General features: G+C 44.7%; 1 protein-coding gene across 1 annotated transcript in view; it reads right to left on the minus strand.

The window, feature by feature from the left end:
• Positions 1-25,347, minus strand: part of FBRSL1 (fibrosin like 1) — a 534,150-nt gene that overhangs the window by 478,774 nt on the left and 30,029 nt on the right. The gene's annotated exons all lie outside the window — the stretch shown is intronic.

Raw genomic sequence — 25,347 nt, forward strand, 5'->3', positions numbered from 1 at the left:
GCAGGCACTGGAGATGTTTGCAGGGGAGAGGAAAGGCTGGCAAGGGTAAGGTACAGGAATGGGGAGACACAGAAATAGGGAGACACACATGGCAGGTTTTGGGGAACGGATTTGGGGTGGGATGTAAAAAACAAAAATCTATGACCTTCAAACCTGCCGAGCGGTTTTGATCATTTGTTGGATTGGTGGTGTTTTAAGCAGCCTGTTACCTGACCCACGGAGAGCCATCTGGCCTCAGGTGAGCTGCTGCCCATGTAGACATTTATTTGGGTTGTATTTCAGCAGGCGAGCTCCCTGTCGCGGTGGCAACGCAGGAAACGCTTATTGTTTTACATGTTTACAAACAGCCCCTTCAGATCTCCCTTCCCTCTCTGTCCCCTGAGGTAATATGCATTGTAATAAATTCATAATTCGCATTATGATGATTTAAACGGCTTTGGAGTGGCATGTTTTAGTGCCTTGATTCAATTGTCTGCCTCGCACACTGACAGCCGCTCGCTGCAGCTCCCCGGCGAGGGAAGCTGCTCCCTCTCACACGCAGGGAGAGATCCACAGGAAGAGTCACACTTTCTAGAAAAGGAATTAGTAGCAACGTCAGTTAAGCTCCTCACCAAGGAGATGGGATAAATACTGCTGTCTCGCCCCAGCACATCACTGGGCGGTAAAGCTCTGTGTTTCGGGCTGCTTTTGGGCAGTATCATCACGGAGCAGCTTTTCATCATGTTTATGATAAATTCCTACCTCCCAGGGGGTAAAAAATCCTACCACCAAACCTCCTTCAAGCTGATAGAGCATCCTGCAAGACATAGGTAAAGGGAGGAAGGCCAGGCTGCTGCAAGGAAGGAGATAAAAGGACCTGTCAGAGCACAGGACTTCGAGCAATGAAAATCCACTGCCAACACGTCAGCACTTCTGCTGTTGTCACAACAATGTGACAGCAAAAGTTAGCTTTTAAATATCGGAACAACTGCCTTAAAAGGTAATGAGCTGCATGCAAATATGTATCAGACCTTGGGTAAGGCTTAGTGTTCTCACTGGTGCTAAGCCCAAACCACTCCCCTAAGTACCCATAAGCTGTTGGTTGCTGCCTGCTTCCCCTGTAGATGCAAGAACATGCAGGTGAACAACAAAAGGATCAAAATCCACGTCTCACTCTTCTTTGAGGCTTTTAAAACTTCAAAACTTAGTACACATCCTTTCTGTGTTCATCCTGCCACGTCTGTAGGCCACACCAGTGGAAGTATCAGCAATTACACTTGTGACAGGAAAGCCATTATAAAAGGGTCACACTGCAATTAAAGCTTATTTTGTTATTACAATATGGATGTCTTTGTATTGTTATTTTTAATTAGGTGCATTCTAATTAAGATAAGTCAGGTTTTTGGGTTTTTTCCTTTTTTTCTTCCTTTCCCTGTTATTAAAGCTCCAATCCACAGCTCCAGGCAGACAGGAAAACTATACAGGTTTGGGGGCAGGTTTATTTCCCAACATCTTTTCCAGGTCAGTTGTTAGGAGAAACTGAAGTTCCCAGAGGTTGCTAAAGCCCAGGGATTATTTAGTGCTGCATCACCTAGAGTCACACACAGTACCACAGCAAGAACAGCTTCAATCCACTCCTACCCACGTGTTTTGTGACAAGTGCTAGTGATGCCCCTCAGTCCTAACAGATCAGTCTGCAAGACAGATGTTGACATGTGGAAGATACTAAACCATGAATTGCCCTCCTGAACCGAAGGTGTTAAGTCACCTCTTCTAAAAGGCTCAGATGAACGACACTATTTGCTCCAGTATGCAAGGAGATGGCCGGCAAAAGGTGGAAAGAAGAGTTTTTCCATCAGGGACCAACCCCACCACCAGAAAAGCTTTAATACCAAACACTGATTTTTGGCACAGCCTGAGGGAAAGGGACTGAAGGACCCTGAAGGAAACACTGCAAGGGAAGTCAGGAGGCAGCACCAGAAGGCATCTGACAGCAACAAGCAGAGCCCTCCTCTTGCCTCCTCACACCCTCCTGCTTACATTTCAGGGGCTTACTCTTACATTCACTTTTTTTTTGGGGGGAAATACTTAGGACAAAGATGAGCACAAGGTTCCCGCTGAGATCTCCAGGCACAGACAGACACTACCCAGAAGTATTTGCTGTCTTTTCCACACACCCACCACCCCAGAGGACTAGCCATCCCTCATCAGTTACCAGAATAATCTTTTTTTGTGCCCTCCCCCCCAATAATAATTCCTCCGTTTCGTTTTGTTTTCTATGTCTAATCATGGCATTTGCTGCTATTAAATTCCAGTCTATTTCTGCTACACTTCTGGCCTACTCTCCATCATACCATAATTTTAACCAGCAATAGCAACAAAATTACTCATTGTACTGCAATCAGCCAGCTACACAAAGATAAAACCAAGCATTTAATAAGTCATCCCAGGGATTTTCTCCTCTGTAGCAAAGGGCAGCAAGGCATCAGATCACAAATTAATCAGACTCCAAGACATCTTCGTCTTTGCTCTTCTTCTTTCAACCATGGAAGTTATGTTTTCCACTGTCTTGCAAATTACTTAATACACACATTCTGAATTCAGCTGTCTTCAGAATAACTCCAATTACAGATTTCCTCTTTTCTCTGTTACAAGCCTTATAGATTTGAAGCATGTTGCACTCTCCATGCCAAACACTGCAATGTAGCACCCTGAGATCCCATCTATGCCAGATAAACCACAGCCTCAACTTTGCTTCCTTCCCCCTCCTCCCAGTTCTGCCATCCAGCCGCGTAAACACAAAGGACCACCCAGCGAGGGAAGTGATGCACAAGCTACCCAGTAACCAGGACTCAGCTGCCAGCTCCAGCCCTGAGCCCCTCCTTACCCCCAGCCCCAACATCTTTTCAAGCACCAAAGACACCTTACACTCTCTTCAACAAGCAAACACAGAAGCAAATGTTTATAACCTCAGATCACACCACTTTCTAGGTCTCAAATAAGGTCTGGGGAACAAGAAAAAAAATAAAATAAAAATCTTTAGAGCAGGGACAAGCTTTCCATCCTTCTATCTCTGAGAAAACATGAGAGCTTAGACAGGGTAGATACTGTATTTTAGCACAATCCTCCTCCAAACCTCGCAGCAGACTGTCAAGCCATATTAGCACAGATCTGTCTCATAACTCACTCGGGATGCACTTTTCAAAAATTCCAACCTCAGAACATATGCATCCATTGAGAGAGGGCATAGAATGAAAAAATTCAACAGAAAAGTCAACAACAGTTTATAAAGAAGGATTATGGATGCAAAGAGATTTGCATCTGATATATAAGCAAATCCCAGTGATCTGGATTAAAGCAGGAAAGCCTACTTCAGATACCCAGAAAGTCAGGGGAAAAAAGAACAATTAAAAATTCTACAAGCACATAATTTAGCCGATCGTGCACACCGTAAGGTATCATTATTCCAGAATGGAATTCCATTGGCATAAGGTCTGCAGCACTTTGAAAAGAGGTGTCTGGAAATACCAGAAAATGAGAATCAGTTTATCCAAAGAAAATTAAGGAGATTATATGAGACTGGGGAAAGAAGACAGGCCACACAGTCCTTTCTCCATCTACCTCCTGGCATCTTTCATTCCCAGAAAATCAAGCCACAGCAGCACAGAAGGGAGGGAAGAAACGCCCCATAACCCTTCAGACAAGAGCAGTCCACCGAAAAAACCAGCTTTTCTCCAAAGCTGATTTAACCAGTTTCTCTACTAATATTTCCATTCCGGTCAGAGGCACGAGGTGTTCAGACCGTTCAGCAGAAGGAAGACCCAAGCTCTGCACACTCTCCGCATCCCTTTGCTGGTAGTGGCACCCAGCGTGAGCAGAGCTTCACAAAGGAAACGAGGTGGCTTTTGCCACCACCAGCTCCTACAGCAAGGGGATGTTTTAATTAACACAGCATCAGGCAAGAGCAAAAACATATTTAGACCTGGATCAGCAGATGCTTCACTTAACAATCGCTATGTTCACAAAGAGCTTGACAGCTAAGTATATGCTGATCCGCGTCTAAACAAGGGGTTTTTCTGTAGCATTTTGCATGACATGAGCAAAAAGGTGTAAATTAAGAAAAAAACATTGTCTTTAAGTGCCTTTTAAAATCATTCTGTTCCTTCAACCTACAGAGAAGAGCTCTCCTCTCCAACTCACATGGTGGAGACCAAGACAAACCGTGACTCCCCTTTTATAAACTGTATATTCGCTGTGACAACTGGGATTTTTTTATTTCCTAAACTGAATAAAACTAGTGCCACCTGCATTTTAATGAAGAGAAGACCGCAGAGCTGTTACCCAAGGACATTAACCGAGACTTTATAAATGTCCCTCAGCCTCTCTGTCCCTGAGGAGGGATGAGCTGTACAGGGAAGTTGTAGCAAACCCGAGCTGCCTAAACTCCAAATGGCACCCCCCTTTCCCCTCTTACTTAACCTAGCACTTAGTTACCGACCAATTCACAAACACACAGTCAACTGACAGAAAAGAAATGCCCTTATTTTCAATCTTGGCAGAACACTGAATTAGAAATAGAAGTTCTTCGCTAATGGCAGCAACCACTGCAACACACAACCACAGACAGCAAGAAGGAGCTAGGGAAGCATCTCAAACAGGGAAATTCCCAAATCCTTGCAAAGAAGGGGGGGAGAGGAGAAAGAAAAAAAAAAAAAAGAAAAGAATCAATCACAAGCTGTCATGATATCCCATTGTTCAGCACTGTTAGCATTAGAAAACAGTCACTAGGGATTAAGCCAGCAGAGTACTGCGCAGTAGTTACTGACTGTTAAGCAAATGCAGGCTGCCTGGTAACACATGGTACAAGGCTGTGATTAATCATTACGATGCGACAGAAGGCGTACTACTGTGAGATAACGTCAGGAACTGAACTGTGCCCTGCCTCTAATGAGAAGTTGCTTATCCTAACATGCTCCACATTTGTATGACTAAGAAAGCATCCTCAGCTTGCTTATTTCCTGCTGACCGATGGCCACAGTCTGAAGGATGCAGCCAGGGTACTGGCAGACAGGTCACACATGTGGGGTTTGATCCTTGAAGGCCCCTGAACTGAAAGCATCTTGGATGGCAGCTGGTGTAAAATGTTCCTCCAGGAAACCGCTTCAAATCATCATCTTTTACACTCAAATCTCACCAACTAGAAGAGCCCCTCCAGATTTAGCACAACAATATTTTTCTAGATGAACCACAGTCAGTGGTAGCCCGTAGTGAAAACAAACCTGGTATTTTTATATCTGGTTTTTATATATATTTTCTAGAAATTACTCAAGAAGGAACCAAAGCTTTGGACCTTCAAGGAATCAACATCCAACTTCCTGAAGTACCTTTCAACCTAAACCTAAATTCTTTGCTTCCCCTCACTGTAACTAAATTTCAAGTGACTTCCGAGAACTGTGCAGGTGGTTATGAATCCTGCTTCAATCGATGGCCAGAATTGATTCCTTCATCTGGGGCTTAAAAACACGGGGTGAGAAAAAAACAGGCACACTGGGAAGGAGAAGGAAAGGCTCCTGCATCCTTCATTCTGCCCATTGTAACAGGCGACTAGTGAAGTTCTACATTGCATTAAATGGTATTTCATGGGAAACATTATTTATTAAGGGTATGGACAATAGCATTGATTGTTACAAGTTTGATTGATTAAACAGACAAACTGGCACAGTTTCTCCTTCCCTGCCTGCCATATGTTTCTTCTTAAACATCTGGTAAAGTCTTTGTATTTCCTTGAGTAACCTAACAGGTGTTGAACCAAATCCTTAATGCTTCACTTTTCCCATTGGAAGCAGATGGGTGAAGGAGACCGAATATTGCATTTCCAACATCTCCCTCCTCCTCTTTGGTGGCCTCACCAATAGCCTGAGGTAGTGAAGGAGGTTTTGGATTAATCATTAAAGCCATCATTTGATGTGGAGAAGTCTCTCCATAGCGAGGGATGGAAGTCAGGCCTTACCCCATCAACGCAATTTTTGCAAAGAATAGAGAGAAAAAAACCCCAAAACTTCCCTATCTTTTATATCAGTCCTTCACATTTCTGTCATTAAAAATGTTTACAATTCTGTCACCCATCTGAAGGGGGTCATTTGTCCCCTGTGCTTCGGCCTAGAGGAAACGCGGGCCACAGCCCCTTCTCCACCTCGGCAGGAGCACAGAGGAAACCAGCCCTTGCTTCAAGTCATGCGTCGGGCAGAGCGCCAAATATGTAATTCTAGCTGAAAGAGCAGAAACACAGGTGCCTAACATCGAGAGGGCACTCTTTATTTTGAAAAATGCAACACCACTTTAGCTAATTAGGTCTTATCTGTTTAAAGCTACAGGATAGTTTGATAACAATTAAGAAGGACTCCCGACAGGCTGCTGGGATCAAAGGCCCTTTCTGCTACGACGTTTAACAAGGAAATTAACACTTTTGCCAAGTAATTTGCACATGCTGCCAAAGTTGTTTTAACTTGCTGTAATATTTTAGTTTTAGGTATGTACCTGCAGAGATGCTGCTGTAATTCCAGCATTCGGTGTGCCAGCTACAGGCTCCCAACCACAACACCAGCTCCCCTGTACTGCTGGAGGGGAGCTTCCACAACTGCTCTAAGAGAACAGAAGTGCTTGCTTCCACTCATTGAAAAAAGGAAAAAGAAAAAAAAGAAGAAATTTGTTTAGAGAGAAACATTCCCTCGCTGCTTTTTTTTTTTTTTCCCTTCTTCATGGAAACTGACTATTTCCAAAGCCTGACTGTGGGATCCCAACCCTTAATGTCACAAAAATTAATGAGAACTGTGATGCCAAGATGCCGTGCGTGCCTGGAAAATTCCAACTGGACTCTTCTGATGGGTTTTTAATACCGGAGACTAGGGAGCTATCATGACTCCAGAGAGCCATCATGATGAATGGCTGGGGGACAGTGAATATAATAAGGGAAAAATACAAATTCAACAGCTGTATTTCATAAAGAAACAATAAAACCGTACACGGCAGTTTTTCTTGTTTAATTCAGTGCAGTGTTTAAAGAGACCTTCTGATAGCCGGTAAATTATGCTCACATATCCGCTGCTGATTACTCTTTAACAAAATCAAGCTTCTAGCAGATCGGGGTACTTGTCTTCTGGTTCCCTGAGATCCAGGGCACCACTGAGCACCAGCAGACTCTACAAGACCCTCTCAGAACATTCCTTTGAGCGGAACATGTTGCATCTTAAGAGTTGCCCTATCGTACCCGAGCCGCACACGTACCACTGCCACTGCACTTCATGCTCCTAAACAAACTGAAGGATCGATGCTGGAAGGAGAGCCCTTCCCCTGACTGCTGCTAGACGGAGCCAATCCATCTGTGTTGGTCAGCTCAGGTTAACAGCCAAGAAGCCCAACTTGATATGGGGATTTCCTTCATGTGGCTCTTCCCAGCAAGGAAGCTGTGTACCAACTCAAAGCCAAAATTATTTTTCCTTCTTTTTGTAAATCAGAAGTAGACCCAGTTAAGAGACAATAGCCCTGCAGTCAAAGCCACGCATGCAGTGAAGTTTGGAGGGCTGGGGACAGCCTGACATGGATTTACTTCAATTTTCTTCAACAGGGAGAGCACCGACAGCTTCCACTGACTAAGTGATGATGACCAATGTTGAACACTTAAGCCTTCATCACCTCACCCACAGCTACAGCACCATCCAGCTTCTGGACAGAGACCAGATTGCCACAGCAAAGAGCTCAGACACCCATAGGTCCTAATTAAACACTGGTGCATTTTCATTAAAGTTTAATATGCAGAACACTGCCATCCCCTCACCCAGCACAGGGAGCCTTCAGCCAGCAGCCGGTGGTCAGAGCCAAGAGAAGAAGAGGAGGAGGCTCCAACTCCTGCAGCACATCAGTGTATAGAGGCAGGATGCACGTGCCACCCTTGGATCCTGAGGCACAGGATAAGCTGTTTTTAACTCTGGAACCACTCAACACAGACTCCCACTGTGCAAGAGTACCCCTTTCATAGACCAGACACTAGTGGAAAGCATTTTATTTTTACTAACGCTTCTTTTGTTCACTTCAGTAACTCAACCACATCACAGGCAGTGACCCACTGCAGCACCGTGCAAAACACGAGGTCAAACTAAGATGCTTCTGACTCAGTGAGGCATTTACTGTACCGAGAAATCTGAAGGCGACGGTTGGAGATGCAGAGGTGTGGGCCAGGTATGATCAGCACAGAACCACATCCTGCCCCTGCAGCAAACCCCACAACAGCACCGCGGGCTTGTCCTCTGCTGCCGGCAACCAACTTTCAAAGCCACCTTCAGATTTTTACGGCCCTTCAAAGAAAGCTACGAGTTTTCTACCACTTTTAATTAGAGCACAGAGAGCGGCACCCGGTTCTCAAGTTTTTAATCATATAGAGCTTTGTGAATTTATTAGCAAGACAGCAGACAGCATGAGAAGAGGAATTAAGAGTATTTGGGATCCTTTTGCTACTTCTGTCCAAATGATGATCGTTACATGCCAAGAGACTCCAAAGGCTCAGCATTATCACGTTACAGTAGCTCCTGTACTTTTAAATCAAAGGCTAAAGGCTTAAATCAGAATCAGAGTGCTAGGTGCTGTAAAGGGGTGGGGGAAGTGAGACAGGAAGGGAAGAAAAATCTTTTGACAAGTTCCAAGCAGACAACGCAAGCAAAGAATAAGGAGACACCGACAACTGTCACATATTTCTTCTTTGACCCCAGGCAAATTGTTTACTTTTTGCCTCCGTTTCATATCTGTAAAAATCTAACTGATAACACTAACTGCGTTCACAGCTCCCAAGTTCTGTGCCTCAGCCAATACATTCCATGTCTTAAAAGGAAAAGGAAAAACAATGGTGCAGGCGAGCGAGCTGAATAGTCACTCCTGTTTCTGAATATGAAAATCTCTGCTAATCAAGAATTATCTTGAAGTGACTGAAAGTGTAAACCACTGTTTTGTTAGAAGGATTTTCTCCACAGAATTATGAAACTGGACACATTAACCCAAATAAATATCTTATTTCAGAAGCGATACCTAACATCACATATTCAGTGCATGTACCTTCCCCAATCCCCAAATACAGCAGCACCTATGACAAAGCCACTGCACATCAATCTGCCATTATGCCCAAAAAAAGCTGCACTTCCAAATTTGGCTCAATATACACACTGAGAGACAGATACTCGCATCACCAGAAACCTCACTCATCAGATGGCTTGCTGGATTTCTGAGAGCAAAGAGCTCTTTCTGGCTCATACGTATAATACGCAAAGCACAGCCAGAAAATGACTCACTTTTGGGGACAGGTCTTTTTCAACCCATGCCAGAGGAGGTTTGGAGCTCGCTCTCAGATGACTAGCAATTAAATCTCAAATCAAACATCAACCCAATCCCTTCCCCAACAGTAACAAGGAATGAACCCCAGAACACAGTAACGGGAGCCAATTTTGCAAGGTCCTTTCTGAAAGGTGGAAATTTGGGTGGGTTCCCAATTTGAATTTTTTTTTTTTTAAATTTTTGGGTTTTTTTTTTCCAAACAGCTCACACATTAACCACAGGGAGAGCAAGACCGCTGCCCTCACCCTTGTAGAATAAAGCCTGCAACTCCTTACACAGAGACATAAGCCTATACTTAATTCAGTAAACTCCTGAGTTTTCTCCTGCTTCCCTCAGACAGTTCCCAAGAGTTTCTCTGACACCCAGGACTGCGTTACAACTATTCTGGCAGCCCTTCAAAATTAAGGATGCTGTGCACGTGTTAATTATGGTCTTGGGCAGCCAACACATGGATCCAGATAATAGCAGTGCAGGACGGACTCACAGGTCACTGCTGAAGTGGTCACAGGCCTCTTCAGAGCAAAGATTAGTCAGCCAGAGTTGGACAAATGCTGTCCAAAGTCAGACTGACTGACATTCTCCTTAAAAGTCCTGGCTTAGCTTAACACTGATGTCAAAAATAGATCATATTACTGTAGTAGAGCTGTTTGGTCAGGTCTACTGATGGTATCAAAAAAAGTCACCAGGAACATTAGCTGCGAGTGAAGAGAGAAACTTCTATGAAATAAAATCAAACCCAGAAGGCTCATTTTTATTTCCAGCAAAATAACTTAGGTTCCAGACTTCACAAGATCAGGAGTACTAGGCAAACCTAAGTCCCACCAACTTCCTAAACCTATCAGCCAAGTCTAAGGAGTTAGATTCGTCCCATTTTGAGAGCAGGATCAAGCAGCAAACAGTTGGAACCTCTCCTTCCACTGACTGCCCGGGACAGGAGAAAGCTGCGATGCCAGGCAGAAAACAGACTTTACAAAGAACAAATAAGCAGTGGGGATCCTTCTTCCTCTCCTTTCCTGGCTAACCAGAGCCACCCACATCCCCAGCAGCTCAAACTCTTTCCTTTCACATCACCACGCCGTTTCAGATAAGCACCATGGTTTTGCTCCAAGAAATACAGGGAAGTTTTGCAAGTATGAGAGTGGTGGCAAGCAACACAGTGAAGGGAAAGCTGCCGGCGTGAGGCCTGCCAGGCTGCTCAGCCTTCCCATCTGTGCACGTGTGCCAGAAAAAATAAGAGTTTAGACAACCATGCTTGGTGTGGTCATCAATCACCATCACCAGCCGAACAGGTCCCACACCAGAGGGACGATCAGCAAAGCAGATGGGGAGTTACAGTGGGAAAGAAAGGGAGCACTCAAACCCAGAAAGGTAAATAAGGAGGTACAAGGTAAGGGAGTAACTGACATACAAGTGCCACATGAAAAGGCAAGTTTAACAAAACCAAAAACGCTAAGCCCAACAAGAAGGATAAATCCCATTCTGAGCAGGCAAGCCTGCAGAAACACACTGGCAGACTACTACACCTTGCTGTCTGCTTGACACAGAAACAGGCAACTCATCCATGCATTTGACCTGCACAGTGTTACTGTAAAACCACTCCCACCAGTTAATTCGACAGCCAAAAATCTCACCAGCCAGATCTAATCCTTTTAAATGGCGGGGGATTTCTGCTGATCTTCTGTATCTAGGGATCAAACCAGCAATGCAGAAACAGGACGGGGGAAAGTTGAACTGGATTTGATTTAGCACTGGGATTTTTTCAGTTGGGCAACGAAGTTCAGTGTGACGTAGCTTGAAAATGAAATCCACAGTGCTCCTTGCAGCGAGCATCGTGGGAAGGCTCCTCTAAGCATTCAGAGGAGCACAATGATCTTATCTTCCAGACCTTCCCCTTTATGGTTTCCTAACTCGGGCTTATGTGCGCTTAGGAAATCCCCACTGCAGACTTGGATAAAAGGTCTCCTTTCAACACCATTTTCCACCTAGAACTGTGCTAGCACGTAAGCAAAAACACTCTGCTTCTGCTTACAGATACGCAAACCTCAGAAGGGGAAGCTCCCCCACAAACAGCACAATGCTGTCGGCCCCACTCCGCAGGCAAGCTGAAAGGCTTGTGCTTCAGCACTCTTAATGGTACTTACGTGACGGGCATTTTAGCATCAGATGCAGCTGAAACAAACCCAAGACGCCCCCCTTAAAACACTTTCAGATCTGTCAGTAATTTCTAGAGTGATTGGGCTTTTTTTTTTTTTTTTGAATGGATCCCCTGTGCATGGAAATGTCCAAGTTGAAAAGAATCAAGACCCATGAAATAAGTAGGATTTAATAACAACTGTCGAGAGAACAAAATTAATAGTCTCCCATTTCCATAATGAAAACTTTAATTTCTGGAAGACCAGAGCATCCCTGGTGTATGTGATTCGCTCCACCAGTTACCAGTTTGGAATCGACACTACTGGCCCATGGTGGGTTTCCTTATTTAAAGATGTGAACCAAGGCAGCAACAGATGGTCCTCAGACACCTAGAAAAACTCAGAGGTCCCAGACACAAGGAAACACGGAAAACTGCAACTCTACACACTCATTTAAGAGGACCTCTCTATAGTGCTCGTGACGCAAGAACGGCTGCATCCGTACTTTGCCCACCGACAGTTCCAAAGCTGCGTGCCAAGTCACTCCTGAGCTTTATTGACACTGCAAACTTTACTGAAGCCTGATTTATAAACACTGCTCAGCAAGTTGGGGCTAAACTTGTAAGTAATTATACAAACATCCCAGCAGGCTCAATCTCAAATTCAACTCTACGCTCCCAACAACATTTATTTATTTATTTTTAAAAGTATAGTTCCAAGAGTACGAGGAGTTTGATGCAATTCAGCTGTGTGGGACAGCATGCCAACAAAATAAATCTGTCACTAATAAAAATAACAAAATGGAGCCTGGGTAAGGCCTATCTGTACTTCTGCATCAACTTCCACTCAATTCTACCAAGTTAGGCTATTAATAGCACCATCAATGCAGCAACAAACTAAATACTTGTAATAGCTGTACTAGAAAGTTTACCAAGCAAGCAACAAACAGTGCAAGAGCAGCAGAAAGCTTTAACTCCGCAAAAAGAAGCCGTCTACGACAGAGGTATTGCTGTGCTTGGTAGCTCTTGTGTTTTTCTTGCAACTAATATTGCTTCACTCATTACTGAAGTCATCCTTGAGATGATTTGGGAAGTGCCTTCTCCCCGCTTCAGGGAAGAGCACAAGTAGCAATACTGCAGAAAGACTGGGCAGACCAAGGCACAGGAGGGGGATAGTGATGGGCTGAGTGAAATGAGAAGATCTGAGCTGTGGGGCCATCATGGGATGACGGCAGCCAAAATCACACCTCTGAGGTCTGGCACAAATAGAAACACGGAGGATGCTGCTCATAAAAACCTTTCATGCTCTTTCCTACGGCTGGGGACAAGACAGCTTAGCTTCTCTAACCTCTGACAAAGACCAAGTATCTCACTCACCCTCCCCTCTAACCCCAGCTATTGGGAAGCAGGAGTCAAGTGAGGCAATGCAGATGCCCCTTTAGAGATGGATGTTGGTAACCATACACTGCAACAATACCACAGTCTTCTGTTCACTCCTTGCAAGCTGTCACACAGACCAGGGCACGGCGTGAATTTCACATCAGTTTCTGAGCTGCAGATTTCCTCTGCCATTTCAACTTCTTATTTTTTCATCACATGAAAGGCCAGTAATTGCACAAGGGAAACTCCTCAAGAACTGTGGCATGTCAGGGAAATCAATTAAAAGTTTCTAGCTTCATTTAGGGAAAAAGGGTCAGTCTGCTTTAACCACCTCCTCGCAGGGGTGGATACAGAAACCACACCAGTCAAGCCAGACCGCTGTCATTAGGAAGTGCTGATAACACAACCCAGCTGCCCTCCAAAGCACTCCTTGCTGCATTGTGTTGTCTTGCAGAACAACTCTCTCAGAAACAAGCAAGTGGTGGCATACAAATTGCCAAAGCATCACTTTCCCTGTTTATAATATATTGTTGTCTTCCCTTCCTCCTCAGCCTGGGTTCCCAAGCCCCTCATTAGACCCATTTAAAAACAGCAAATCCAAACAGACAGAGAATTGTGCCTGGTAATTTCACTTGCCCTCCCCATCTCTACGCCTTATGATATCTTCTTAATTCTCCAGACACATCCTGTCTCTCTTAGGCATACTTCTACCAACTGGCAGTTTACAGTGAAGAATGCAAAGAACTATATTCACTCCCAGCAAAGAGTAGAAACGTGCCATAAGGGTTGGTTGGTTTATTGGTGTATGCACACACACTATGCCAAAAACAAGAGGATGGACTCCAACCTCAGGAAGCCTTTCACACAGCTTGATAAAACAGTACCTGCAAACTGAGGACCTGAAGCACAGTTCCTGCACTTTTGGGTTAAGAACCTTTCTTTCCCATTTTGTCCATCACCTTTGCTTGGCAGACCCTTGGGGGACAGCTCTTGGAGCAGCTAAGTAAAATATAATGTTGTTGAGTGGGACAGAGCAGAGCACTAACCTCACTAGGATCTCTACAACATACCACAGCAGCAACAAAACATTATGGTATTTATCCACCTACATGTGTGCTCAGAGCTGGCATCTGCAAGTTCTAAATCAGCAATAGGAAACTGGGTCTTCTGGGAGATCATTAGCTCTGGGCACTCGCAGGGACAGGTTCTCTTGGAGAAAAGCACAATGCCAAGCACTGATGGTCTTCGCCTGCACCTACACCAGGTGCATCCTTCCCCCTGCAATGCTGTGATGTGAGGTAACACACACGTTTGCCCCCCGAATCTCCTCCACGTAAGCTCCAAACCTAGGGTTCAACATCCTTACACAACCAGCTCCCTTCTCCCCAACTGCTTTGGATACAGGAATGACTCATCTGTATAGTTTTTTTTCCCTTTTCCTCATTCCAGTGCAGATATGAAAAATAATAGTCTTCATTTCAATATTTAATCATATGCTTCATTTAATAATGAGTCCAAGAATAATTTAATCCTAGCTATCAACATTAAAGAGATATTGTTCCTTTTGCTTGACTATGTAAGAAAATAAAACCCCTCTGCTACTTGGCTCCTTGCAGGCCAGGGTTTTGCTCACTTGAACTTACAACCTGTACACAAATTACGTTACGTATTGGACTACGTACACAAGACCTTGACCTGCATTTGGACAAGGGCACAGGATGCTCCTCCCAGCAATTCCACCTGCCTAATTACAAATGCTGCCTTCTCCCTTGAACCAACACACTCGCTGACGAAACGGAGAGGGAGCTGACATTTCATGGCACGTCGCCTCGTGCCTCAGTGAAGAAAAACACATCACGTGCCACAGATTTCTGGAAGCATCACTGCTCCCTTATGGTACGTGAGCTTTTGCCAGGAATAAATAGGACAGAGTCCAGCACAGGAATCACATAACATTTGGCTTGCACATCATTTTTCTGTTATTGTATGTTATTATACTAAACGCACCATTCAGGTACTGTCCACTCTGGAAAAATCTCATTAGCTATGAAAAAACTTGGACTTAAGTATAAGGTGATTAATAATCTGGAATGTCTTGCTTAGATGCTCAGTGCAGAAGAACTTGAAGAGAGTCCAAATCTCTGCAGAGGGCGAGTGCTTTTTGCCTATTACCTTTATGTGATTTAAACGATCCCCCAAAACGTGCTCTTGTGAGGACAAACGGTGCTTTGTTCATACCCTTGGGACTGATCTCTATGCATTTTATCCATCCATGAAGCACAACAATGACAACGCTGTTATTTTACATTAAAATATTTTAACATAAAATGACTTCTAACTTGGCAATCTTCACGCATTTAAACTCTCTGCTTTGTTTTTCTCTAAAAGGCTTTAATTTCAGCTCCCTGATTTTTTTCATTCTGAAACAGTTCTGCTTGGAATCACGCATGTGCACTCCCACACTTAAATGCCTCTTCCTCCTCTATTTCTCATTCTGCATACTTTACTTGGGAAACATTAAGTAAAATTTATCACTTACTTCTGGAAAAAGAAAGCAGTTAAAATGTGACTACAAGTCCTTCAGAGATAAGGCATCCCAGGTTAAATCTAATGATGTCCAGGGGAATTCTACGCAAGTGATGAGCTGCCTGCTAATATATCAATGCTTTAGGGAAGAAAAATATCAATTAAATTTCATAGCATGCAACCACATATTGACCTTGAAAGCTATCTGTAACTTAGTTTAAACTTGAAAATTCAAAGTCTAAGTCAGAACTTCTGCCCTAATTGGTTTTAACTTCATTGAAGAATGGCACAGCTCTACAGAGACACCAGAAAAATTAAGAGAATCAATCCGGAGGGGAAAAAAAATTCCCCCAAATCCTATTAAGTGTTTAACTATGACATTTGTGTGTGCCTGTAGTCTTCCTCCCTTGGGTTTTGGCTATTGCTTCAAGAGATATTAGTGGTTCTTGTCTCTTTCAGCAGTAGTCAACAGTCATGCTAGCCCAGGTATGCAGCTCCATGGCAGCCTTGCACCAGTGCTTGCGTGAAGATTTCTATGACAAAGTATTTTATTACTGAGAGAATTACAATCCAGCAGCACATGCACAGTAAGAGCAAGTCAGATGAAGGAAATCCACTATTATGAACTGTTCCACGGGTCAAAGGAAACCTAGAAAGTAAATCTCACCTGGAACTGGACTTGATCTTTAAAGCCTCTCCTACTGCAATGCCCTTTACTAAGCTAGCTGTAATTCAGACTGTGACAGAACTTCCACTGTCATTCTAATGCTGAAGCATTTTAATAATTTTTATTTGTATTAGCTTTATCTGTGTTCATCTAGCTCCTCAGTTCTGTCTTTGGCTAGTTAGCATACCCTTTTCTTCATCAGAAAGGGACAGGAGAGATGGCATGTGCCCCTCTCTCCTACTGAGCAAAGAAAAAAAATAATCTGATATTCAGCATAAGCATATTTCACTTAATCAAATATATATGAGCTGGATATGCATGCCACCAAACAGAAAAAGAAGGAAGCCATATTTTGCATCTATTGAGTATGTCCAGAAAAGCCTAACCCCTCCTTCGTGCAACCCAACTTCCCTTCTACCGAGACTGCAAGTAGCAAGAGGGGGACCTAGCACATGTCTCATCACTGGAGGACAACCAAGCATGCCTTCTCATAGACATTTTTATGGGCTTTGTATCAGTAACAAAAGATTTCAAAATGCCTCCAACATTCCTTTGAGATTGAATTTGTGATGTCTGGGCTGATGAAAGGGCACAATGTTGAAGCAGCGCAACTCCTTCTTCATCAGCTAATAGCATGTCTTCTGGGCAGGATCCATTTATTTTCTGTGAGAATTAATGTGATGACTTCTCTGCAGGTGAGAAGTTCATTTACACGGTGACTGGCAGCCACCTGGACCACCAGGTCAAGTGAGCTGATAGTTAAGAGCCATTAACCCTATCAAACAATTAACCCTTATAATAACGGTGATTTCCCTCCCCTTGCCCAAGTTGGCACCAAAATCTGGGGGGGGGGGGGGGGGGGGGGCTCTGTTCAACCCAGCACACCTGATTTTAAAATTAAAAGAAGGTGAGAAAAGAAAATGCTCCTTTTGATCAGAGCCCACAGACCCACTTATCTGAGACACTTTGCACACCAGCTCAGGCCACAGTATAACAAACCTCTTCCTGCACCTTTGCCAGCACCAGAGAGAAGTGAATTCTGCTGCACCAGAGGCACCAGCCACACAGATGGATAGATAGACACACACACACACACCTCTCTTTCCTCTGCTTTGCAACATCTTGCAGAAGGCAAAGCATGAACTCTTCCTGCAAAACAGCCTGGGTGCTGCGTAACGCGAGGTTCCTTCACCAGAAAATTTGTGCACAGACTTAAAGTTTGAGGAATTATTTCAAGAGCAGAAGACAAATCAGATAGCTCCCAACATTGCATTAATGATCCCAGAGGCAGCACAGCAACTCTTCATTCCCAGAGCCTGAGCACCGGGCTCAGCAAGTAGCCGGTAAGCAGCTGGAGCAGGAGCCCACTGGGCTGAGCACATGCCAGGCACCTGCAGCAGCAGCTCCAGAGATCCTCCCTGGGCACCGCTCGAGTCCAGCCCCAGCACCCTCGCAGCACTCCTGAGCCTCTATCTTTCTTAAGTCTCTGTATAACGGGATGAAATGAGATGCTGTGGTTCAGTGACACAGACCGAGGGGAATTATGGTCTGACACGTCCCCTGCTTAGTGGGGATAGAGATAAGCCTGGAGAGAACTCTGACCAACAGCAATACCAACAGGGAAAGCTGCCGCACACGCCTTTGGATTGCTGTTGGGCTTTAGAAACAGGAACAGGCCAGCTGGCACACAGGACACACAGTAGGGCTCTCCTGCTGAGCACTCCTCCTCCCCACACACTTGCCCACAGACCTGCATCGTTCATGCTGACAGGACGTGAAACCAGGGGTCACCTTACTGTCACACAGGTGGTCCTTCCAGACACCACCATGGTAACACAGTGATGACCGAGTCCAGCTCTGCTGACTCTCCAAGCTGATCCATGGCTGCAACAAGCTGTACATCAAGAGGGGGAGGCCCAGAGAGGAGGATGCTAACCACCAACAAGCCCAGGTTGGGTTACATTTGTGACAAAACATTCTTACAATATATGATCTAACCACCTCGGGCTGCTATTTCAGGAGTGTTTCCACTGTGCCTGGCTCCAGAGAAGTAACCCAGGTTTGCTTCACTGCACAGGCCATGAGGCTCCATGCAGAGCTCATTCCCTCACTCCCACTCCAAACCCAGGCATTTCACACCCACCCCAAGGCGTCCAACCAAGTCACTGATCAAAACCAGAAGCCTCCCTGCAGCAAACCACACTGGGTTTAACGGGGCCACTCGTGGCATCTCAAAGGGGACATATGTCTTTGGAGACTACTTAACCCATTGGAAGGGGTTTGGTGCAGGATGTCTGGCCTGTCCTTGGCCAGGGTTTCCCTTAAAAGGCTGCTGGCACCAGCCTCACGTATTGTTCTGGACTCGTGCAGAGCCCGGGAGGTGACCAACACGGACCCAGCTCCTCAGCAGCACTTCAAGAAAACACTTTCACTTCAGCAACAAAACATCCAATGTCTCAGAGTGTCTGAACAAAACAAAAAAATCTTCAAGCTCCAACCCCTTCCCCAATTTTCACAATCACATTAATTTTGCCACAAACAACAACAAAACCCCTTTTGAGCACTTCATATCTGGGTGGGGGTTTAGTATCAGCCTCTCACTGGCTTTCAATACAGCTTTATTTTAAGAAAGCATCTATTATATGAAGCTTGGGCTTTGGCAGGCACAGCAGAAGCCTGGCCAGTGCAGAGAAGGACAATACTGAAAGTGTGCTATTATTTTGTCACTTTTTCATACTTCCTAATATCAACTTAGTGAAAAAGTTTACTACTTACTGGAAGTTACTTATTATCTTATGACTTCTGCATTATTCTGTAGCCAGGATACAGCCTCTCCCTTTCTATCCTCCTACACAGATTCAGCAGAAACATTTTCTAGCAGTTAATCTGAGCCAGCTATTGAGCTTTGGCTCGGCGGTATTTTCAACTAGAGGCAGGTCCAGCCTCCAGGAAAACAAGTTATGCAGCAAGAGGGTGGGACACTATCAGAGAACACATAATAAAGTAAATACCAAGTATGACCCATGAAAGCAGAAGAAAACTAAAGAGACCTAGTTTCCATGATAGTGTCAATTAAAGTCGTTTACACTGACGTAAAACACAAAGCTCCTTGTCAGCTGTTTTCCATTCTTTGGCCACAGAGGTAGAAGACCAGACTCACGCCCAAAAGAAAGCATCCTCCCTAAGGCCAACACCAAAACCAGACATAACACAACATCAAAACCACCACCCAGGAGGCTTAAGAAATAGATCTTCAACTCAATTCATAACCCTTCCACCAAATCTGTGAGAAACAATTCTTCCACAGCAGCTTTTTCCTCTGCTGCACTCAGAAGTTTGACAGACTTAACGCAGCTCCTCCATCCAACAGGGCCCTGCTGGTATGGATGGAGACATATTGCTGTGCATCTATTGATTAACTTCAACCCAGCATTTTCCAGTTGCCTGAGAATCAATTTAATATCATTGCTGAAAGCAATAAGAATAAAAAAAGCTCGATGGATACCTTTGATCTACATGGTTTTACCAGGCATGAGCAGCTAAAGCATTGCTGAGACTCTCCTTGAGACATTTTCCCCTCCTCAGGATTATTTTGCAGTTCATTCAATAAAACAGCAAAACAATTTCCTGACAAACTAGGAAATGAGTGTTGGACTGAATTCAAGAACTTCAGAAAATATTAGAAACAGAGATTTAACAGAAAGCACTTGGATCTCACTGACCTTACAGACAAGTCAGACTGTCATTTCCTCAGCCATCAAACCCAACCTGTTCAAAGGCAGGCAGGAGGGAAATAATCCTCGCTGTGAGACAGGTTTCACTGCCTTCCACCTCAGATATACTTGCAAAAGCAAGCCTCAAGGAGTCACATAGATGCTAATTCTCATCCACTTAGCCCCTGCCATAATATTTTGCTGCAAAAATAATAAAACCAGTGGGAAAAAAAAAATATTCCAAAGCCTGCATGGCCTCTAATTGTGCAGGGAAGTCTCTGCGGAGTAGGTGGGCAGAGAATTCAGAACACCAAGTTCCAACTGCAATGGCAGCCACATTACTTCAGTGGGTCTATGCCTTTGTTCTCCTTCTGGAAGCAAGGGCAGGAACATCAACTTACCCACATGGACAGCAAGCTCTTTGGGGGAGAAGTTGAACCTTCAGCAGCTGAGCTAGCACAGTCAGACCCTGGACTGGGTCACCCCGGGCAGCACTGCTCCAGCAGGTCAGAACGGCTGTGCTGCCGCCTTAGGGCATCACCCTCGGTTTGCCCAAACATGCTGTACCACCTGCGTGCACTATGATGCCTTTCACAGCCTGGAAGCACAGCTAGGGATGTTCCTTGGTTATTAACATCCCCCCATCGCTTCTCAAGATTGCACCCCCCTGCCAACGAAAGAAACCCCCCAGAAAAAAACAAACCAAAACACACCATGAAACCAAGTAGCTGTGGAAGCTGTTTTACCTGCTACAAATGACAAACAACTGCTCCTACTTATTTCAGCTCTAATAACTTTCAATCTACTTTTGACTCCGAGCAGTGCCCAGACAAAGCAATATTTCAGCACAACACATGCTGTTTGAATTCAACGCCGACGCTGAAGTTAGTGTTCCGCTCCTGGAGTGGCTGTCAGACATCTCTGTCTCTACAGCTACAGCACGTCACCCTAAAACCAAGAAACCAGAGAAAGCTCGAGTTCATTAGGGTTCGCTGCTCCAGAGCTGGGATCTCTGCTAAAGAAATGAGGTAAGGTGCTCCAGAAAACTCAGTATGTCATTGTGTTTTCTGCCAACAAACTGCACCATTTCTTACAGCCTTAATTCCATTTTCAAAAGGCCCAAAAGTGCTTTGAGCAGCGGCCAGCACAACCCTCCCCGAGCCTCGCTAGGCAATCTCCCATCTGCTCCACAGAGCGGGTGAAAAGATTACACAGGCTCGCTTGTAGGAGACGAAGCAGCAGCACAGTTTATTCCTCTCCACAGAACAAAAGCAATATATGGCAAATTGACCTTTCTTTTTTAAAAAAAAATAATAAAAACTTGGGAAAAAAGCAGACCATGTTCTAAGCTGGTACCTCCTGAGGGCTGCACTACGGCGCTAGGCAGTAGGATGGGGTAACCCCGACTCAGCTCAGATTGAAACTGCTGAGAAGCAGAGACGAAACCCAGTACAACACGTCCATGGGGAGTGCAGGCACCTGGGCTACACCGTGAGGTTCTGAGGTCTGGCATTGCCAGGACACTGTAGTGTGTCCATCCAAGCTGAGTGTAAAGCAAATCCCTGTTTTCTCTCACTTGCGAGGCTTGTATGAGCAGCAGTGAAGCGAGAGTCACTTCAGCAGCTTACCAGAAAAATCTGGGAATTGCTGGAGGACTTTGTGAATAAGAAGTCACCTAGAAGTGCTGCTGTACACTTTCCATGTCATTTTTTGAATTCTGGCTAATGAAATATTAGTAGAGAGGTTAAAAAAAAAAAAGAATAAATTGTTAGCCTTGATCCAGCAGAATCACAGCCGCTTCCAAGTACTTCCCCCAACTTCCCAAGGGACTTCCCATTTCCTTAACTGTAAATGGGCGAGAAATCTCTGCACGACTGAACTAGAAGTAGTACATCCTCCTTCTCAACAGTTACACTTGCCTATTAAACTTTCAACCCAGTTCTTCAGTGTGCACGTATTCACATGCCCCGTTCGAAGTGTTGGATTCCCTTGCACAAGCATCTGACACGCTTCTTCCCAGTCAGCTTTTCCAGCAGATGTGTTGCAAGGACAGAGCTGCTGGTTGCTGCTCAGCACATCCGATTTTCCAGAAACCGACAACAGACACTAACCATTTCCATGCAGAGCTTCAACACATTTCCTTTCTAAAGGAAATAATTCAAGATCTTTTTTTTTTTTCCCCAGTAGTGAAGGGCAATTGTTGCAATATTTAAATACTCGTTAGCATTCAGCCCCACCACTTACAGGGCACTGCCAATGCGTTGGAATGATGTGAATCAACTCAATGAGCATCCACTATTGAAGCTCATCTCTGGCTTCAGTATGTGTATTGAAGGAAAAAGACACTCTACATACCAATACAATTATTTACTCTATCCTCCCTTCCCTTAGCCTAGAACCAGAGAGGTCAGCAATGTATGTGTTTAACAGGTGTAACACTATCAACATCTGTGTGACCACAGTCAATTCAGGTTGATATCAAAATGCATGAGCCTCCAGTATTTAAATGGCATCACCCAAAAGGCTGGAATTCCTTATCTTGGGGGAAAAGGCACAAGATCGTCCCAGCACTAATACAAAGCAGATACTATTAAGCATCTAGGAAAAGTCAGTCCCTTTACAGAAAGCTTAAGCCATTCTTTCAGGAGCAGTAACAAAGGTGAGCTCTGTTGGGGTGAGCCTGCAAGCATGGGAGCACTGCCGGCAGTGCCCTTCATGCACACATCACTTCCCTCAGGTCTCTAAATCCCAAGAACAGCAGCTCTCAAAGTTCAGCTTCAGCGCCACGTACCAGGGCTTTGTCAGCCAGATGGACTACAGGCTCACCCATAGAAGCTGCTCAGAGTCCAGCCCAGCGAGGCAAGTGAGCACCCGAAGAGGAAACGGAGAGAATTTAATCAAACACCAGTTTTGTAGGAAGATGGTCACTATTGATTCTCCGCAGGCACAGCGAAGCAGACAAAGAGAATAACTTGAGCCAAATAAATCCTTAATTTTTTCCTCACTGAGATAAGATTACAATAGCCTTCCAATCTTGAGCTGCTTTCCTTTGTGAGGGCTGCACATATGTGCTTTTTATTAGTTTTTGGCTTAGCAATTAGATGGATTTTCAGTTACTTCCAGAAACGTTGCAGGATGACTGAGCTGCAGCTAATCTCTGCTCCTCACTAAATGGGAACTTGAAGAAGGCAGCAGGCTCTCAGCACTACAGCCAGTGCATCTCAATTCTGCATTCCATACAGAAATGTAAATGCTGTATTTCATACCTGAACTGCTAAGCACTTGCCAAAAAGGGAACCATAACCGAAAAGTTATAATCATTGATTTTGAAGAAGAAAAAACGGAAGAAAATTTAACACAGATTCTCTGCCAGGAGATGACCAATTTTCCAATAGTTCTGCCACACAAGAAGTAACATTTTAAAATCTGGGTTGTTGTCTTTTTAAAAGCAGAACAGGAGATTACAGCTGCAACAAGGTATCTATTAACTCCAATTCGCAAATGTCTGTTGTCTGGATTTGCAACTTCCCAACTTGGTGTTAAGGAACTGCAATGCTGTAGCAAAGGGTACGAACAGAAACAGCAGACCTGGGGCTAGAGACTAGATCTCTGCTCAATGTCAGTGGAAGTTGGTGGGGGATTTTTCTTTGCTGCTTCAAAACAGGGAATACACTATTAAGAGTGGTTGCCATGGAAGACTAAAGGAAACTATTTACCTTGCAAATTTCTATTTAAACTTCTACTCCATATTCCAAGAGGACCAAGTCTCCTGTAAATTACAGGGTTTTTCCCCCTTCTTGTAAGAAAACAAGCCATAGAGCAATTGGAGGAAGGGAGACAATAAGAAACTTAGTTTTAATGTGGCTTTGTGATTTTCATGTTGTTTGTGGGCAGCTGGTTTTTTGTTTGCTTGGGTTTGGGAGGGGGGGTTGGGTGTTTCTTGTTGTTGAGTTGCTCTTTTAGCTTCACTTTTATCTCCTCTCAAGATTCCAGAGCAAACAGAAAGCAATTTTCTAACTGCTGCATCCTGTGGCAATTTCAGAGACCTTGTCCTGGACGTCAAGTCCTTCTGGCTTGACAGCCACACACTGCTATGTCAAGTCCTCTCCCATCCAGGCTTGCAGGGTCCACAAGTTCACCTGGCCCCACCACACACCCAGCCCAGCCACATGTGTGTGCACGCATGTGTCCCATGCAATTGGGGTAAGGGACACCCCCACACCCAACACCCTGGGAAGTAAAACTTTGCCAAGAATGAAGCCACCTTCAGATGGATGCACAGGAGAATAGCTGCAATGAGAAAAGTAGCTTCAGTACTCCTTTCAAGATTTACAACTTGCACATGCTTCTCACTGGGCTTGCTACAGGGAGCCCCAGATTTGGGCAATGGTAACAACTGCTGTAAAAGCTACTGAGAGCCCTTCACAGAGCAACACTGCCCTAGACACTGTGGGACACCCTTCCTCCTGCACTGGCATGCTTTAAAAACAGACAGACAACCACAGACTTGAGTGGAAAAGAGCTTAATACCATAATGGGCTAACAGAGCAGTCATGCCAGCTACCAAAATGGCAAGAGTCACAGCTGGAGCAACAAAGGTACCCCAACCCATGCTTTCTGATGCAAGGAAGTCTGAGCAGTGAAAACTCATTCATCTTTCCTGGTTTCATTTTGCCCCATGGAAAGCAATGAGCCCCCAGCTGCCAGAGATAACAGAGGGGTGAGACACAGCAGTGCAGGGGACACACGTAGGGAAAGCAGAGGGCTCTTTTTCCAGCCACCTGAAATTATGATTTCTATCTTCCAGCACATCTCCCAGTTGTTTTCTAAGGAATTCCTCTATTCATCTTTCAACAGGGTATTTTATTCATATCAAAAGCCTTCATTTCTACACACTGCTGTGATCAAACCCTGGCATTCCCAGACAGAATCTATTTAATACACTCTGCGCATGCTGATCTCATACCTGCCTGGCCTAGATCTATGTACAGACTCTGGATCTCAGCAGCCATCCATCACTGTAAAGCTGCCACTAAAAGCTGTTTCAGTGGCTCCTGCCCCCTTCACCAAAGCAGAGCTGGCCCAGTTTGGCTCTACCTGTACAGTTTGCTGCTGCAGTGCTCTGAAATGGGAACAGCTCTCAGTGTCAGGATCAAAGCCACAGGCTTATTTGCACCCCTCTCCAGCACACAATTGTTAGTAAGCTGCTGGGTTTGCTGGAAACTGTTCCGGCACCCCAGGATCCTCATCCGCAGGCACCCAGGGCCAGGGAAGAAGAGAGATGTACTCCAAAGGTCTATGCAAAAGGAGGAAAAAGGGAGAGAACAAGGAGAAAAAGGAAACCCATTTACTGGTCACTGAATCAGAGCTGTAACCTGACCCTGGCTGCGTCTTGCCACCGACAGCATTAACTACAAGCAGCTTCCATTCAGCAGCTCCTGCCAAAAATAAACAGTGCCGGCTTTCCTGGCTGCTTGCTTGGGTTTGCTCTCAATGTTTTTCTTCTTGCCTCTTCTGGCTAATTGGGATATGCTACGTTTCCTCCGACCAAGTAGTTTCTTAGTTTGCTTCTA

This window comes from Gallinula chloropus (genome assembly GCF_964237585.1).
Source record: "Gallinula chloropus genome assembly, chromosome: 17".
NCBI classification, from domain to species: domain Eukaryota; kingdom Metazoa; phylum Chordata; class Aves; order Gruiformes; family Rallidae; genus Gallinula; species Gallinula chloropus.